Source organism: Herpailurus yagouaroundi, unplaced genomic scaffold (assembly GCF_014898765.1).
Source record: "Herpailurus yagouaroundi ecotype Mexico unplaced genomic scaffold, PumYag 100, whole genome shotgun sequence".
In the NCBI taxonomy this organism is placed as follows: domain Eukaryota; kingdom Metazoa; phylum Chordata; class Mammalia; order Carnivora; family Felidae; genus Herpailurus; species Herpailurus yagouaroundi.
In genome coordinates this window covers 12,348,219-12,363,561 of record NW_024412391.1, presented here as the reverse complement: position 1 = coordinate 12,363,561, position 15,343 = coordinate 12,348,219, and the positions used below count along the sequence as shown (strand labels likewise).

The following is a 15,343-nucleotide window of genomic DNA, read 5'->3' as shown; positions in this document are numbered from 1 at the left end:
GAGATCGTGACCTGAGCCAAAGTCGGACGCTTAACCGACTGAGCCACCCAGGTGCCCCGAAAAATAAGCATTTTAAAGAAATGTGCCCTTTTCCTCAATAGAGAGGTAAAAAATTTGGATGGGGCAAATTTTTTGGATGAGGCCCCTCCCTCCCTTGTCCTTGAGTTTTGGGTGTCCCTACACAGCCCAGAACTGAGAGTGGAAAATTAAAAAAAAAAAAAAACACAACCATCCTAGCTCTTTTCCTGCCCATAGATGCTCAGTGTTGAGACTTAGAATGGGAAAATTTCACATAGTTCAGACCTCCCAATGCAGAGGCTCCTGGCCTTGTCCATAGGTCTGCACCCTCTCCACATTCACTTCCTGACAGTCGCTTCTCCGGGTGGCCGTGAGATACTGGGAGACTCCCATCCTATATCCTCGGCAGGAGGTCAGGTCTCTGCTTGGGAGCAGGAAAGGGAAGGAAGGCACAAGGCCCAAATTTTCTTGAATTCTTAAAATGCAAGTACTGCTAAGTAGTTAGAACACTTGACATTTATCATTAGCGTAATTGTTAAGAATAACTACCACTTACTGAATGCTTTCCAGGTGCCAGGTACACACTGTGTTCTTTCATTGAATTTTCACATTAGCCACGTAGGTTTTATTCCTATTTCACAGATAAAGACACAGGCTGAGGTCAAGCAGCATGCCTAAGTTCCCAGTTCTATAAAATGGCTGACGTAAGGTGCTTCACAGATTGTGAAACTGTTTCAAAACGGCCTCTGTTATTTTTCACACTACTCTGCGAGAAGCGGATTCTACGTTTTCACTTGTGAATGAAGGGGCAGATGGCTTTAAATGTCCTCTCTGTGGGTCTACGTGCCTGATCCATGAGAGCATTCCCAGCGTTTGGTTTCAGTTAGAGGAGTCCTATACTTAGCAGGGCGATGGTGGGAGCCAAACCTGACCCGACTATACTAGATTGTGCGTGACAGATTTTAATCTGACTCTGAAGAAGGTAGGGTGTGGTGGGAGACTAGATACTAGCAGGAAACAACCAGATCAGGCTGTGACCTGACACTGTGAAGACAAGGAGACAGTCCTGTACATTGGATATAGGGTCAATTAATTCTGGACTTTGCTGGTGAGAAGCGGGGGGAGGAGGGAGCCAATGGCTCTGCAGGGAAGAAAAAGGCAGAATAGCCTAAGTCAATGGATGATGTTTTGATGCTCGGTGGACCAGCTCGACCCTACCTCAAAGGCTATATAAACAGCTGTGAAATTCTTTTGGCCAGGTATGTATGCTATCATAAAAGTATTTTATTCAGGTTCTGAATAAGACAATCTGCTACTAACCCTTAAAGTACCACGTGTTAACATCGACTTTTCAATATACACACGTAACAGAGAGAAAAACAAAGAGACAACACGGCTATGATAATTTACGGCATTTTCTTTTGTTTTTTTTTTTTTTACTTTTTAAAATGTTTTATTTATTTTTGAGAGAGAGAGAGAGAACGCATGTGCACGAGTAGGGGAGGGGGCAGAGAGAGGGGGAGACACAGAATCTGAAGCAGGCTCTTCAGAATCTGAATCGGGCTGTCAGCACAGAGCCCGATGCGGGGCTTGAACCCACGAACTCTGAGATCATGACCTGAGTCAAAGTCAGATGCTTAAGCGACTCAGCCACCCAGGCGCCCCAATTTACTGCATTTTCATTTGTTTGGATGACAGTGGGACTACATCAAAGTTACTGGAAACAAAGCAGTGAACTGTGACACTATTTCCATAGCTAAACTGCTTGCCTGTATCAGAATTAAATTTCTCCTGATTGGCCTTAATGGAAGTTAATTTTTTTTTTAATTTTTTTTTCAACGTTTATTTATTTTTGGGACAGAGAGAGACAGAGCATGAACGGGGGAGGGGCAGAGAGAGAGGGAGACACAGAATCGGAAACAGGCTCCAGGCTCTGAGCCATCAGCCCAGAGCCTGACGCAGGGCTCAAACCCACGGACCGCAAGATCATGACCTGGCTGAAGTCGGACGCTTAACTGACTGCGCCACCCAGGCGCCCCAATGGAAGTTAATTTTAACATCAGTAACCTTGATTAAAAAAAAAAAAAAAAACTATTGGGGCCCCCGGGTGGCTCAGTGGGTCAAGTGTCCGACTTCAGCTCAGGTCATGATCTTGCAGTCTGTGAATTTGAGCCCTGCGTTGCACTCTGTGCTGACAGCTCAGAGCCTGGAACCTGCTTCAGATTCTGTGCGTCCCTCTCTCTCTGCCCCTCCCCCACTCACGCTTCTGTCTCTCTCTCTCTCTTTATCTCAAAAGTAAATAAACATTAAAATAATAATTAAAAAAAACTATTGTTTATTTTTGGGGAAAGCAGCGGAAGAGGAAACATTTTCTCAGAATTATGAATTGGCAACCTTGGGTCCTTGTCACGGCTCTGTCCCCAACTGCTGTAATAATTGTGAACGTTAAACCTTTTAAAGTTCCGATTTCTCACCTGTAGAAAGAGATTCTAAAATGCAAGTGATGTTTGGGATTGTTCATGTCCTAGGTGCCCAGCTAGCCCTCCATGGGTATCCACAACAGTGAAACCAAATCCAATGAGCAGGGGCCCTTAAGTCCTAAGTAAGGATCTCTAAATGTCAAATGCTGTAAGAGTCTGACACGTGAATGGTCGTCTTTAGACTCCAGAGTAGGGACGGGGGGCACGGAGTAGGGAGCTTCAATGCTACCCTGTAGTAGAAAAGCTTTTTCCTCACTTTGCCCCCATCTGGCATGGAGAAGAGGAAAAACAAGTGAGTACGAGTATAGGATTTAGAAGCTGCATTCCTGGACGCTGCCTCCTCCAGTTGCTCTGACCTGACTCTGGTCAATCTCGTGCAAGGTGAATTCTAACTATCGCTAGGTGGGACCTATCACCTGCTGGGACCCGTCAGGCCTTGGAGGTGTGCTCTCCCAGAAGTAAAGCTCTTGTCTTTGAGATTCCAGGAGGAACTGTTACATTCAAAGACAGGGAAATGCTATGCCGAGCTAACTACAAACACTTGGGTGGGAAGGAGTTCAGTACATAGTGTGTCACAGAGTTTAAAATGTGGAAGGATGATCTTTTCAAAATGATGTTTAATTTAGGCTTATGTTTATGCCTGGTGGTCACAAACCTACTGAACTTGTCACGAGGATGAAATAGGAAAAAGCCAAAAGAGGACACTAAACAGTAGGTAGGGCAGCTTCTAGAAATCAAGAAGGACAATTTCCCAGGTGGTCAGGCAAACCTATCATTCCTTATCTTTCTCGTCCACCCAAAAGTTCTGACACTCGCTTCAAAGCTGTGTGGTAGTTCAAAGCTACTCAGATGCTTACAGGGCCTCGTGCCGAGCTTTGGGTATTTTCATGGGTTTCTCCTGTTCAGTCACTGTGGCCTCCCAATCTATAATTCTCCTCCTCTTTCCATTCCATCCTTCCTTCAACTGTTCTAGAAGCTTTCTTCATGCATCCCTCTTATCACTTTTCTTCCCCAACCAAAATAGTGTCGGGGAATTGCCCAAAGGGAGTCCCTATGAACGTACTAAGAGGAAGGGGCATGAGTTACTGCTCATAAATCGGGCACTTTTAAGGCTTTTGCTTTAATCACGATTTAAGTCTGACAACCACTGAGGAAAGCAGGAGCTTTTCGCCTGCGAGGACTCCCACCTTCATCCCCAGGATGAAAATTTCCCATGAGTAAAAGAAGGTATCACCTCATCACTTCCAGGATTCCACTTCTCTACGTTGGCAGACGGTTCATTTGTGACCCGAATCGCTTTCCAGCAGCACCTCAAGGGTTTAAACGCTACCCAAGCCCAAAGGTTTTCTATCGCCGCCGCGATGCTCCCGGCTTTGTTTTTTTCTACTTCCCCAGGCCCAGGCCCGCCCCTCGGCGTCGAAGTCAGGTCTTTACTGGTCTGCGAGTATGCTCGTCTCCGCAGAGAGCCAATCAAAGCCTCGCCTTCTACCCCATGGCTTTGGGAAGCGGAAAAGACCCGGACCTGATCCCGGGAGTGGGGCGAGGCCTCAAATGAGTGACAGCTCGACCCCCCAATAGGCAGAGCTCTAGGACCTGCCCCTTCTGGCTCCAGAGCTAGAAAAGAGCGTCGATGCCGGCGGCAGCGATGAGTTGTAGGAGGAGCTGGCTGCTTGGCGGTTCTGAGGAGAGGTGGCTGCTGCTGCTGGTGGCCTCTTTGCAGGTGAGTGGTTTTGTTTTCGAATTTTGCTGTTGCGAACCTTAACGTTTTTCAGTGATGTGGTGTTTTAATTTGAGCGCAGGAAGGCCATTTCTTTACTCCCCGGATTCCGTCTTTGGAGAGAATCTGGAGCTCGCTCGTCCGCCCCTTGAGCTCCCACCCTCACTTACTCCCCAAGGTCCCTCTCAGCTGTTCCTTTCGCAGAATGTGCCCCTCTGGGAGTCAGATCTGTCAGCTGAAAGGAGGACTCCGCGTTGGTAGTGGTGTCTTGACGGCAAGAATAAATAGGAGTTGGAGGGAGTGATGAACTCCTCGCTCCTGGACGTTTGAGACACAGTGTGGCAGAGCCCCTTCACTAGTAGGGGTCCTGGAAGCAAGCTCGGGTGTTTTCAGAGCCATGCCACTAGGACGATGGCAGACCTGGCCCTAAACGTCTAGGTAGAGAGAAAAAAACTGAATGGCAGGGAAGGAGAAAGAGGTGAATATCTGCGATGGTTTCATGTAGCTCTCAAATCGAGCTAAATCACAGGTTCTTAGAATCACTAAAAATTAAAAAAAAAAAAAAAAAAAGTAAGTTTATTTCTCCTCCTTCCAAAGGGATGGGGGCTGCATTACTCGAGAAGGGCAACAGAAATGCATGATGGAAGTAAAGTTCACAGTTACTCTGAAAAAGTAAAGTTAAAGGATAATTGGTTGTTTGCTAACTTATTATAACCCTCTTCCCCTTACTGCCTCCCTTCCAAATTATGGAGGATTTACAGCCCGTGAGTGGTACCAGAATGTTGACCGAATGTAGACTTTTCGAGAAAAGAATCAAATGCTGTGTTTCCCCAGTAGCTGCTACAGTTTTCTGTGATGAGAGCAGAACACATGTCAGTTTGTACTTTGTTCTAAACCTCTCTCCCCTGAGGACAGGGACTAGGTTTTATCCATCTTTGTATTCCTGTACCATCTCGACACACCACAGATGCCCCTCGAATGTGGTGGACTTTCTTTTATTTTAAGTTTTTATTTTTAATCCTAGTTAGTTAACATAGAGTGTTATATTAGCTTCAGGTGTACAACGCAGTGATTCAACACTTCCATACATCACCCTGTGCTCATCACAAGTGCACTCCCTAATCCCCATGTTGGTGGACTTTAGAGAAGTGTACTTCAAACATATGGTGTAATGGAAGGAGCTCTGAGCTGGAAGTCAGGACACCTAGGTTTTAGTCATGAAGCTGTTGCTATTTGTGTAATCTTAAACAAATCATTTCAACCCTCTGACTTAGTTTTTTGCATCTTTAAAAAGCGGATGGTGCAGTGGATTATTTCCGAGGGCCATGCCTGTGTTAAAAGCCGGTTTTAAACTAAAGGTGATTAGACATTTTCCACCATGAGTACATAAGCAAAAAATCTCATAGCAGTAAATTCTGGGCCAATCTGTTAGCAAATAAAAGTTCCCATCTACAAAGGGTGGTACTTACTCTTTTGTGCTCCCGTTTAAACCAAACCACATGGATCATTGTAGAAAATTTGGTCAGTGTACAGAATGACCATTGTACAGGGCGTAATGTGGCAGAAAATGTCATCCTTTATTCCGTCGCTCAGAGGTAACCACTGTTAGTGTTTGGGCAGATCTTCCAGTCTCTCTTCCTCTTTTGCCTTCTACGGTTGGTTGAAATTAAGTGGCACATTTCATTTCAAGTAATGACTGGTACATCTAAATTCAGCTGTGCCTTCATTTCTGTGGGCCTGGTGCTCAGAGAACAGAGGATAAACAAATATTTGAACCAACAGGTCTCTTGAACATCCTTGGAATGAAGTCTGGTTGTGAGAGGATGTTTACGTGGAAAAATAAGACTACAAGTATTACTTAATGGTAATACTCTTGCACTGAAATTTGGCCACAAATATTGAAAAAAATGTACTTTATAAAACATAAACTTGACCAAGGCATTTGGATTGTAGAATACTGCTTAATATTTTGTATGTTTCTAGAGCTGTATCTTAACATCAACTCCCCACACCCCCAATACACACAACATTTGATTGTATTTCTCCTTTCACTACCTAATTTAACCTTTTCTCTTTACCCCTGCCCTCACTTTACTTTTTTTAATTTTTTTTTTTAATTTTTTTTTTCAACGTTTATTTATTTTTGGGACAGAGAGAGACAGAGCATGAATGGGGGAGGGGCAGAGAGAGAGGGAGACACAGAATCGGAAACAGGCTCCAGGCTCCGAGCCATCAGCCCAGAGCCTGACGTGGGGCTCGAACTCACGGACCGCGAGATCGTGACCTGGCTGAAGTCGGACGCTTAACCGACTGCGCCACCCAGGCGCCCCTATTATTTTTTAAAGTTATCATTTTTTAATGTTTATTTTTTTTGAGAGAGAGAGAGAGAGCATGAGGTGGGCGGGCGGGGGGGGAGTATTGAGAGAGGGAGACACAGAATCTGAGCTGTCAGCACAGAGCTCAAAGCGGGGCTCAAACTCACAGACTGTGAGATCGTGACCTGAGCCAAAGTCAGGCGTTTAACCGACTGAACCACTCAGGTGCCCCTCATTTCACTTTATTCCCAGCATTTACTTCTGTGCATACCTCAGCAAGGAGGATCACTTTCAGGAGCCTGAGGTCTGTGCCAGGCTTGGTTCGTCAAAGTCTGCTGCATTCAACCCAGAATACTTTTCACTTCGGCAGGAGTGCTTCACTGTAATTTCATTTAGTCTCACCCATAGCCCTTGAGAACAGCAGTTATCCTTATCTTTATGGATAAGGAGCCTGAGGTCTAGAAAATTTGAATAACTTGGTCAATATCACGCTGTCAGTAAGTAGCAGAGCTGGGACTAATGTCCAGGTTTCTTGACTTCAAACTTCTGGGATTTGGTGGAAATAGCTTGTGTTGACAAAAGCTACTATCCTGGGGGAATAAGTAACCAAAGTTAGGAAGGAGGTGTCATGAGTGGGTGTTTTGCTCATCAGTGATGCCGTGCAGGCCGGAACAAGCAACGTGCCTCAGGCAAACACTCATCTCATTACAGATGTAGATGTCTTCCCTGTGAATAGGGGTCTCCCTGCTGTAGTTTGCTTTGCATGTACCAAGTGATCAGTGGGGGCTGCTGGTAGATGTAAAGCTGGAGAATGACAGGGTCGTAATGCCTGCAAAACACCTGGAGGTGATAGCATTTGCTCCTGGTAGAGAGGCGCCCTTAGATTACAAATACAAATAGAAAAGTTACTGTAAAGCTTTAGGGAAAGTAATAGATAGTGGAAAACAAGGTACTTTCAGGTACATGTTTGAACTTTGAATATTGAGCTTGATTTGGGGGAAAGAACGCTTTGTTAAGACTCTAAGAACTGAGCTCTGGATTTCATTTCCCTTAAGAACCGTTCCTTTTTATTAGAAACATGGCTAACCCCTCTTTTTTTTCTGTCCTCAAATACAGCCAGCCTATGTTCTGTAGAGTTGGATTCCTACAGAGTTAGGTTAAGAGTTGTTCAAAGGTGTGCAATGAGGTTTTGGACTAGGAAAAACATCAGAGTGGTTGAGGGTAGCATTTGAAGAGCTAATAATTAAGGGTAATCTTTTGATCAAAGCAACCCTGACTCTGTATCCCTTTTTTTTAAGTTTCTTTATTTATTTTGAGAGAAAGAGCAAGAGAGAAGGAGTCAGGGAGGGGTAGAGAGAGAGGAAAGGAGAGAATCCCAGGCAGGCTCCTTACTGTCAGTACAGAGCCCTACGCAGGGCTCAAACTCACGAACTGTGAGATCATGACCTGAGCCAAAATCAGACACTTAACTGACTGAGCCACCCAGGTGCCCTTCTGTATCCATTATTTTTATGTTACCTCAGCATGATATCACTGATCACATTTCTTCCTCAGTTTTTGGAAGCAGAGAACAAACTAAGTTTTTATTTTTTATTTTTTTTTTTTATTTTTTTTTTTATTATTTTTTTATTTTTTATTTTTTTTTTATTTATTTTTTTTTTATTTATATATGAAATTTATTGTCATATTGGTTTCCATACAACACCCAGTGCTCATCCCAAAAGGTGCCCTCCTCCAAACTAAGTTTTTAGACTGGTCTTTAGCCTGTAACTTTCCCCACCCATTCACGAGTTGTTATGCTAGAGTATTAGACATCATTACTTTTCAAACACCTGAGGAAGGGAGGCAGCAACGTCTCAGGAGCATTAGTTTGGAAGACGGAACGAGCGTCAGTTATTGGGGTTGGCGGGGGAGGTGAGTGAAATTATATGCTTTAATGAAAGGCAGGAGTAGGAGGCAGCAGCAAGATTGTTGTGCTACATTTGTTGAAACTACCTAGAGGTCCTGGAAATATTGTAGTAGTAACCTCAGTAAATGCAGGGCCATGTGTTTGCACCAGTCCCCTACCTGCCTGCTCTCTCCAGGCTTGCCTTGCTGAAAGGATGCTGAGTCTAAAAAAATAAATAAATAGGGGCTCAGCCGGTTAAGCATCTGACTTCAGCTCAGGTCATGATCTCACGGTTTGTGGGTTCAAGCCCCGCAGCAGGCTCTGTACTGGCAGCTCAGAGCCTGGAGCCTGCTTCAGATCCTGTGTCTCCCCCTCTCTCTGTCTCTCTCTGTTTCTCCCTTAAAAAAAAATAAACATTTGAAAATAAATAACATAACTTCAATTTTATGGTGGCATTTATGGAAAGAATATTTTTTTTTGGCTCTACAAGCGATTTAGGTGGAATTTCTATGCCTACACGTAGTGAAAAGTCTTTGAAAAGATGTCACCTGCATAGCGTGTTTCCTTTGAATCACCTGTCGATTTACTGCCGGGCCAATTGCTAAGCTTGTATTCCCGAGCAAGTGTATATTCACCTGAAGTGTGAGACACTGTGGCAATTTATGAAGACGATAGTCTAAGAAAAGTAAAGCATGTCAAAATGACCTATTTTTTTTTTTAATCTTTTTTCAACGTTTATTTATTTTTGGGACAGAGAGAGACAGAGCATGAACGGGGGAGGGGCAGAGAGAGAGGGAGACACAGAATCGGAAACGGGCTCCAGGCTCCGAGCCATCAGCCCAGAGCCCGACGCGGGGCTCGAACCCGCGGACCGCGAGATCGTGACCCGGCTGAAGTCAGCCGCCTAACCGACTGCGCCACCCAGGCGCCCGAAAATGACCTATTTTTGAAGTTGCTTACTACCATGAGTACGTCTTCTCTCTAACTTTACCTTGGACCCGTTATGAATTAAGCAAAAGTAAGCTCCTCAGACTGATTTAAATGAGTTCAGTATTGTCTTCTGTGAGGAATAAAAACAATTATGAATGGGATTTCATTCCTCGAGGTACTTGTAGTTCTGGCCAAAAGTAAAATCAGGTGATTTAATAATTCTGAGATTATCTCATGACAGGATGCTTAAAGGTTCAAAATGCTGATATGATTAGTAGCTCTGAATATGATGTCCAGCTAGGCCAGGGATTGGCAAACTAAGGCCTTCTGGTCTGCTCCCTGTTTTTGTACAGCCCACAAGCTCTGAATAGTTCTCACCTCATTTACTGGTTGAAATAAGGCAAACAATGACAATATTTCACACGTATGAAAATTACGTAAAATTCTAATTTCAGTGTCCACACATAAAATTTTATTGGACTAAAGCTTCATTTATTCATTTATGAACTGTCTATGGCTGCTATCAGCTACAATGGCAGAACTGAGTAACTGCAACAGAAGCCAGATAGCCCACGGAGCCTAAAATGTTTACTATTTGGCCTTTTACAAAAAAAGTTGCCAACACCTCAGCTAAGCTGTACTGTCTTTCACGTTCATCTCCTTCATCGCATCTCAACAGCCATTATCCTGGTCCAGGTCTCCATTATCTACATTATCAGAATCATTGCAAAAGCCTCTCAAGTTTTCCTATCAGTGGTTTCTCCCATCTCATTCTGTGTTTGTAAGTGCTGCCTGATCCTCCTAAAATACACATACTTATTTTAGTGATGTCCCAATACTTATGGAAGAACCTATCTTCTTTGCACAAGACCTTTCTGGGGCCACTATTCAGTCTTCTCTTTCTAGGCTAATCTCCTCCTACTTCCTTGTTAGACCCTATACTTAGGATAGAGATCATAAAATCTTCCAAATGGGACACTCAAGTGTGAAAGGGGCCCTATAATGATTATGTGGGGGAAACAGGCCTAAAGCAAGACTGTTCTAGGCAAAGCAGGAAATGTGGTCACACTATCTGTACTCCATCCGGTTTGAATGGCTCACCATTCTCCATATGTACCCGTTCCCTTGCTTCTACTCATTATTCCCTTAGGCTCGAGTTCCTTTTCCTTGTTTTATAAGTCTGAGTCTTGAACATCTTTCCAAATCTAGGTTAAATAGTGCCATGTCCATGAGCCTTACTCAGAAATAATCTTTCCTTTTTTTATCTCCCTTATGAATGGCTTTCTCATGGTGTGGATGACTTTCTGCCTTAGTGATACACACACACACACACACACACACACACACACACACACACACATCCTTTTTCCCCATCAGTTCCTTGAAGACATAATCTGTGTTGGATCCTATACTCCTCATAGTCCTAGCATTATGTCATGCTCAGGTGGTGGTTGCAACACATGTTTAAAGAATGTTTAAAGAGTGAATTAATTGACCAGACTGGGGAGACTGATGAATATTTGGGGCTGTCAATTTGTAAATCATCCATTTTAATGTGATTAAAGTAGTGAGAAAAGTTGGGTTTCCAAGGACTGAGGAGAGCCTCGGATGTCAACGTGGCAGTGTAGCAGAGTGGTTCTAGGCGTAAAGATAGGCGTTGGGGTCCAGCCTGCCTGAGACTGATTGCCAGCTCTGCCATTTACAATCTGTGTCACTTTGGGCAAGTTGACCTTTCCTCCTAAGTTTCTGCATCTGTAAAATGGGCGTAGTCCTAGAATCTTCTCCATAGAATGGTGGTTGAGGATTCAAATAGTCCCAAATCACATGGTGAGCCCTCTATGAATATTAGCTGCTGTGATACCGCATGCTGTCTTCATCATCATGGTGCTATTAATGGTGGGTAGGAAAATACAGCGACTCGAGACAAGGATGTAACAATAGAAGAGCTGAGAGAAATGCAGCCCCGAAATCTTAGAATAATTGTACCCCCTTGATTGAAGTAGTCAGTTTCAGAGGGACCAAAGTGGTGTGAGTCCTGCGAGAAGATGGTTTCACTTAGTAACAAATGACTAGTTAGCAGTTTTTTGAGAGACCAGTTCAGTCGAGTGGTCAAGGCACAGGTTAGGTGTCCGAGAACTAAATAAGTATTGGCCAGAAGGCGGGGAAACAGTGAATAGGAAGGGGTGAGAAGGGGAGACACAGAAGCATAGAAAAGATCTATTTGTTTAGTAAGTTTTTTCTTTCAGCTTTACCATACTTTAAAAAGGAAGAGGGACGCCTGGGTGGCTCAGGTGGTTAAGCGACCGACTTCGGCTCAGGTCATGATCTTGCAGTTTGTGGGTTCGAGCCCCGCGTCGGGCTCTGTGCTGAGAGCTCAGAGCCTGGGGCCTGCTTCAGATTCTGTGTCTCCCCCTCTCTCTAGTCCTCCCCTGCTCACGCTGTCTCTCAATAATAAATAAATGTTAAAAAAAAAAAAACAATAAAAATAAAAAGGAAGAAACCCTGGGATATGCTAATTCAGTGACCTGTGTGGCCCTTTTTGGAATGAAGTAAATCATTGACTAAAATTGGTGCTTAATTCAGGTGCTGGTAACCCTTGCCAAGGGATACATAAGGAACCTTCAGAACCAACTCCAGAGTGGTTAGCTTTACCAAACAACACAAAAAACAAAGCTCGATTTAAAAAAAAAAATAATTTTTCATTTGAGAGTGGGGAGTATATATTCATAGTATGGCACCCCTCTAAATTGCCCACTTGACTTTGTACCTTGAGGTTTTTCTCGAGCAGTCATAAGCTGAGCCCTCCTTTATACTCACCTCGTTTGTATGCATTTTATGAAATGACTGCCTGGGTTTGGACGGACAAGTTGTGACTGGAGATGCTCCTGTGAAGTGAAGCCAAGTGGAGCCGAGATACTCAAAAAACCCAGACCCTGAAGTCTCTAGTGGTGAGAAGAAGGAGCACAGGTATTGGAGGCAGAAGGTGTGGATTGTCGTTCCAATTTGCCACTTAGTTGTTTGTTGGTTGGTTGCTTGTTGTTGTTGTTTTTTTTTTTTTTCCAAGTTTTTATTTGAATTCCAGTTACTTAACAGATGGTATAATATGGTCAGTTGGAATCTCTTCTTTCTGGAGATTATGACCATTCATGAATATATTAAACTGTCAAGGACACAGAAGTGTAATGGATGATTGTTATCGGCTCTGGCTTTGCCACTAAATACACTGTGATTCTTGAATTAAGGCTTCCTAACCCCTCAGGCCTGCCAACTGAGTGGTTTTTACTTTGGCAGTTACCGCTAAAACGGTCAGGCCTTAGGCTCATTAAGCACAATGTAATCACCCCTGTCAAACTGACTTCAAGTCAGTCAACACAGCTCCTTACTAAGTACCTTGTGTGTGTCGTATGTCAAGTGTCACGCTAGATTCCAGAGATAGGGCAAGTAGCACCTGCTGTGATACAGTTCACAGTCTAATAGGGCACCCAGATGCTGGACAAGTAATCTGTCACAAGTGACCCATCACAGCTGTATGCAGTGTTGTAGAGCAGGGTGCTTCACGAGTGTTTTCCAAGCAGGACTGTCCACTTCCCAATGGGTGAAAGGGAAGGGTAGAGAAGTCTGCCTAGAGCAGAGGTTCTCAAAGCATGGTCCTCAAACTGGCAGGATGTCAGCATCATGTGGGAACTTGTTAGAAATACAGATTCTCAGGCCCGCCCAGATGTGGTCAGTCAGGCCTTGGAAGTGAGGCCCAGCACTCTGTTTTAACCACTTCTCTTGGTGATTCTCATGTACATTCAAGTTTGAGAATGATTGGCCTAGAGGAAATAACATTTAAGCTCTAAAGCTGTTCTGATCCGTTTGGTAGCCACTGGTCACATGTGACTCTTGAGCCTTTGAAATGTGGCTGGTCCAAATTGAGACGTGCTATAAGTATAAATACGTATCAGGTTTCAAAGACCTACTATGAAAAAAAAGAATGTAAAATACCCCATTAATACTTTTATATAGGTTGTATGTTGGAATACTATTTTGATTCTATAAGGTTAAATAAAATATATTATTTTTTTGAGTTTATTTATTTCAAGGAAGAAGAGACAGCATGAGTCGGGGAGGGGCAGAGAGAGGGGAGGAGAGAGAATCCCAAACAGGCTCTGCACTGTCAGCACAGAGCCTGATGAGGGGCTTGAACCCACAAAACTGTGAGATCATGACCTAAGCCAAAACCAAGAGTTGGGCGCTCAACTGACTGAGCCACTCGGGTGCCCCTCAATAAGGTATATTATTAAAATTAATTGCATTTATTTCTTTTCCCTTTTTAATATGAATTTTAAGAAATCTAAAATTATATATGTGGCTTGCAGCATATTGTGATTGACACAGCCGATCTAAAGGGTGACTAGAGGTTACCTCAAGCTGGGTGGGACCAAAGTGGCAGTGGAGGGGAGGGGATGCAGGGTGAGGGTTCTGGGTAGGGTACAGTGTGTGCAGGGGTCCTGAAGCAAGAAAGAACATGGCATGCTCAAGGAAATAAGAGAAAACCAAAGCCTTGCAAGTCATGTTCAGGATTTTGGACTTTATCCTAAGACCAACAGGAAGCGATTGAGGATTTTAAATAGGGTGCTCACTTTTCAGGAAGTTTGCAGTTAATAAATGAAGGCAAGAGAGCTACATCTGAATATATCAAGACTCTCAAAGTCAAAGCTTCTCCCCTCCCCAAAAGATGGTGGGCATGGAGGCATTTGGTCCGGATTGAAAGGGAGCAGGACCCTGCCCGTCACCTACCCGTGCCCCAGGACTTTAGGCCCAAACACCCCCGAGTCAAGGGAGAAGCAGACACCTGGAAGAGGTAGTTTTGCTTTCAGTTCATTTTCAGCATGGTTAAAGCTCAGAGCTGGCCAAAGCATTCCAGGAAGAGTCCAAAGTTGAGTGGAAGTTTGATTACAGAGCTGAGGCTCTTCAGGGCACTGGCCCAGGCTTTGGTGAAGAAGGGTCAGGGACAAGGAGCCCAGCACATGTGGGGGTTAGAGGGTGTTGGACAAAGCAGAGGAAAGCTGGGATTGGAGCCTGGAGGCTGGGGTACTGACCTTCTCCTGGGGTATGGTGGCCTCTTCATTCATCTGTGGCCTGGAGATTTCCCTGTAAGTCATGGTGCATATGTTAGCAGACTCAAACTGGCCTCCAGACACATTTCGTTTAGTTCATGTTTCTAAAATGTATTTAAATTAGTCACCAGTATTAATATCAGATTTCACATAAAACTGTGCATTTCTGGGGCACCTGGGTGGCTCAGTTGGTTGGGTGTTCGACTCTTGATTTTGGCTCAGGTCATGATCCCAGGGTTGTGGGATTGAACTCCATGTCAGGCTCTGCACTGAGTGTGGAGCCTGCTTAAGATTCTTCCCCCGCCGCCCCTCTCTCTTTCCCTCCCTCTCCCCCTCTCCCCCTCTGTCCCTCCCCTGCTCACAACCCCCCCCCCCACTCTCTCTCTTTCTCACTACAGTTGTCTTTAATGTGCATTTCTGGTGTTTTTGAAAATTGGAAGATCCAGGAACCCCACAGAGACATGGAGCAGCCAAGTAGTAGCTACTCCTTTTATTTTTATATGAACTTTTAGGAGCTGAAATGACCATTTAAAAACATTTTTTTTAATGTTTTTTTATTTTTGAGAGAGAGACAGACAGACAGAGTGCTATAAGGGGAGGAGGAGAGAGAAAGGGGGAGACACAGAATCCGAAACAGGCTCCAGGCTCTGAGCTGTCAGCACAGAGCCTGACGTGGGGCTTGAACTCATGAGCCGTGAGATCATGACCTGAGCCGAAGTCAGACACTTCACTGATTGAGCCACCCAGGCACCCCCTGAAATGACCATTTTTATGTGTTTTTTTTTTTAATTTTTTTTTTAACGTTTATTTATTTTGAGACAGAGAGAGACAGAGCCTGAACGGGGGAGGGGCAGAGAGAGAGGGAGACACAGAATCGGAAGCATGCTCCTGGC

At 44.2% G+C, this 15,343-nt stretch overlaps 1 protein-coding gene across 3 annotated transcripts in view; it reads left to right on the top strand.

Moving 5' to 3' along the window:
• The first annotated feature begins 905 nt into the window (after positions 1 to 905).
• The window catches only part of BPGM (bisphosphoglycerate mutase), a 32,040-nt gene continuing 17,602 nt past the window's right edge, over positions 906 to 15,343 (top strand). The window contains exons 1-2 of one of the 3 annotated variants that reach the window (XM_040471912.1): positions 908 to 1,277; positions 4,077 to 4,218. The gene's annotated coding sequence lies outside the window, so the exon portion shown is untranslated. Of the gene's footprint in view, positions 1,278 to 3,893; positions 4,219 to 15,343 lie in introns of all 3 variants that reach the window. The other 2 variants (XM_040471911.1, XM_040471913.1) reach the window with 2 other exon arrangements.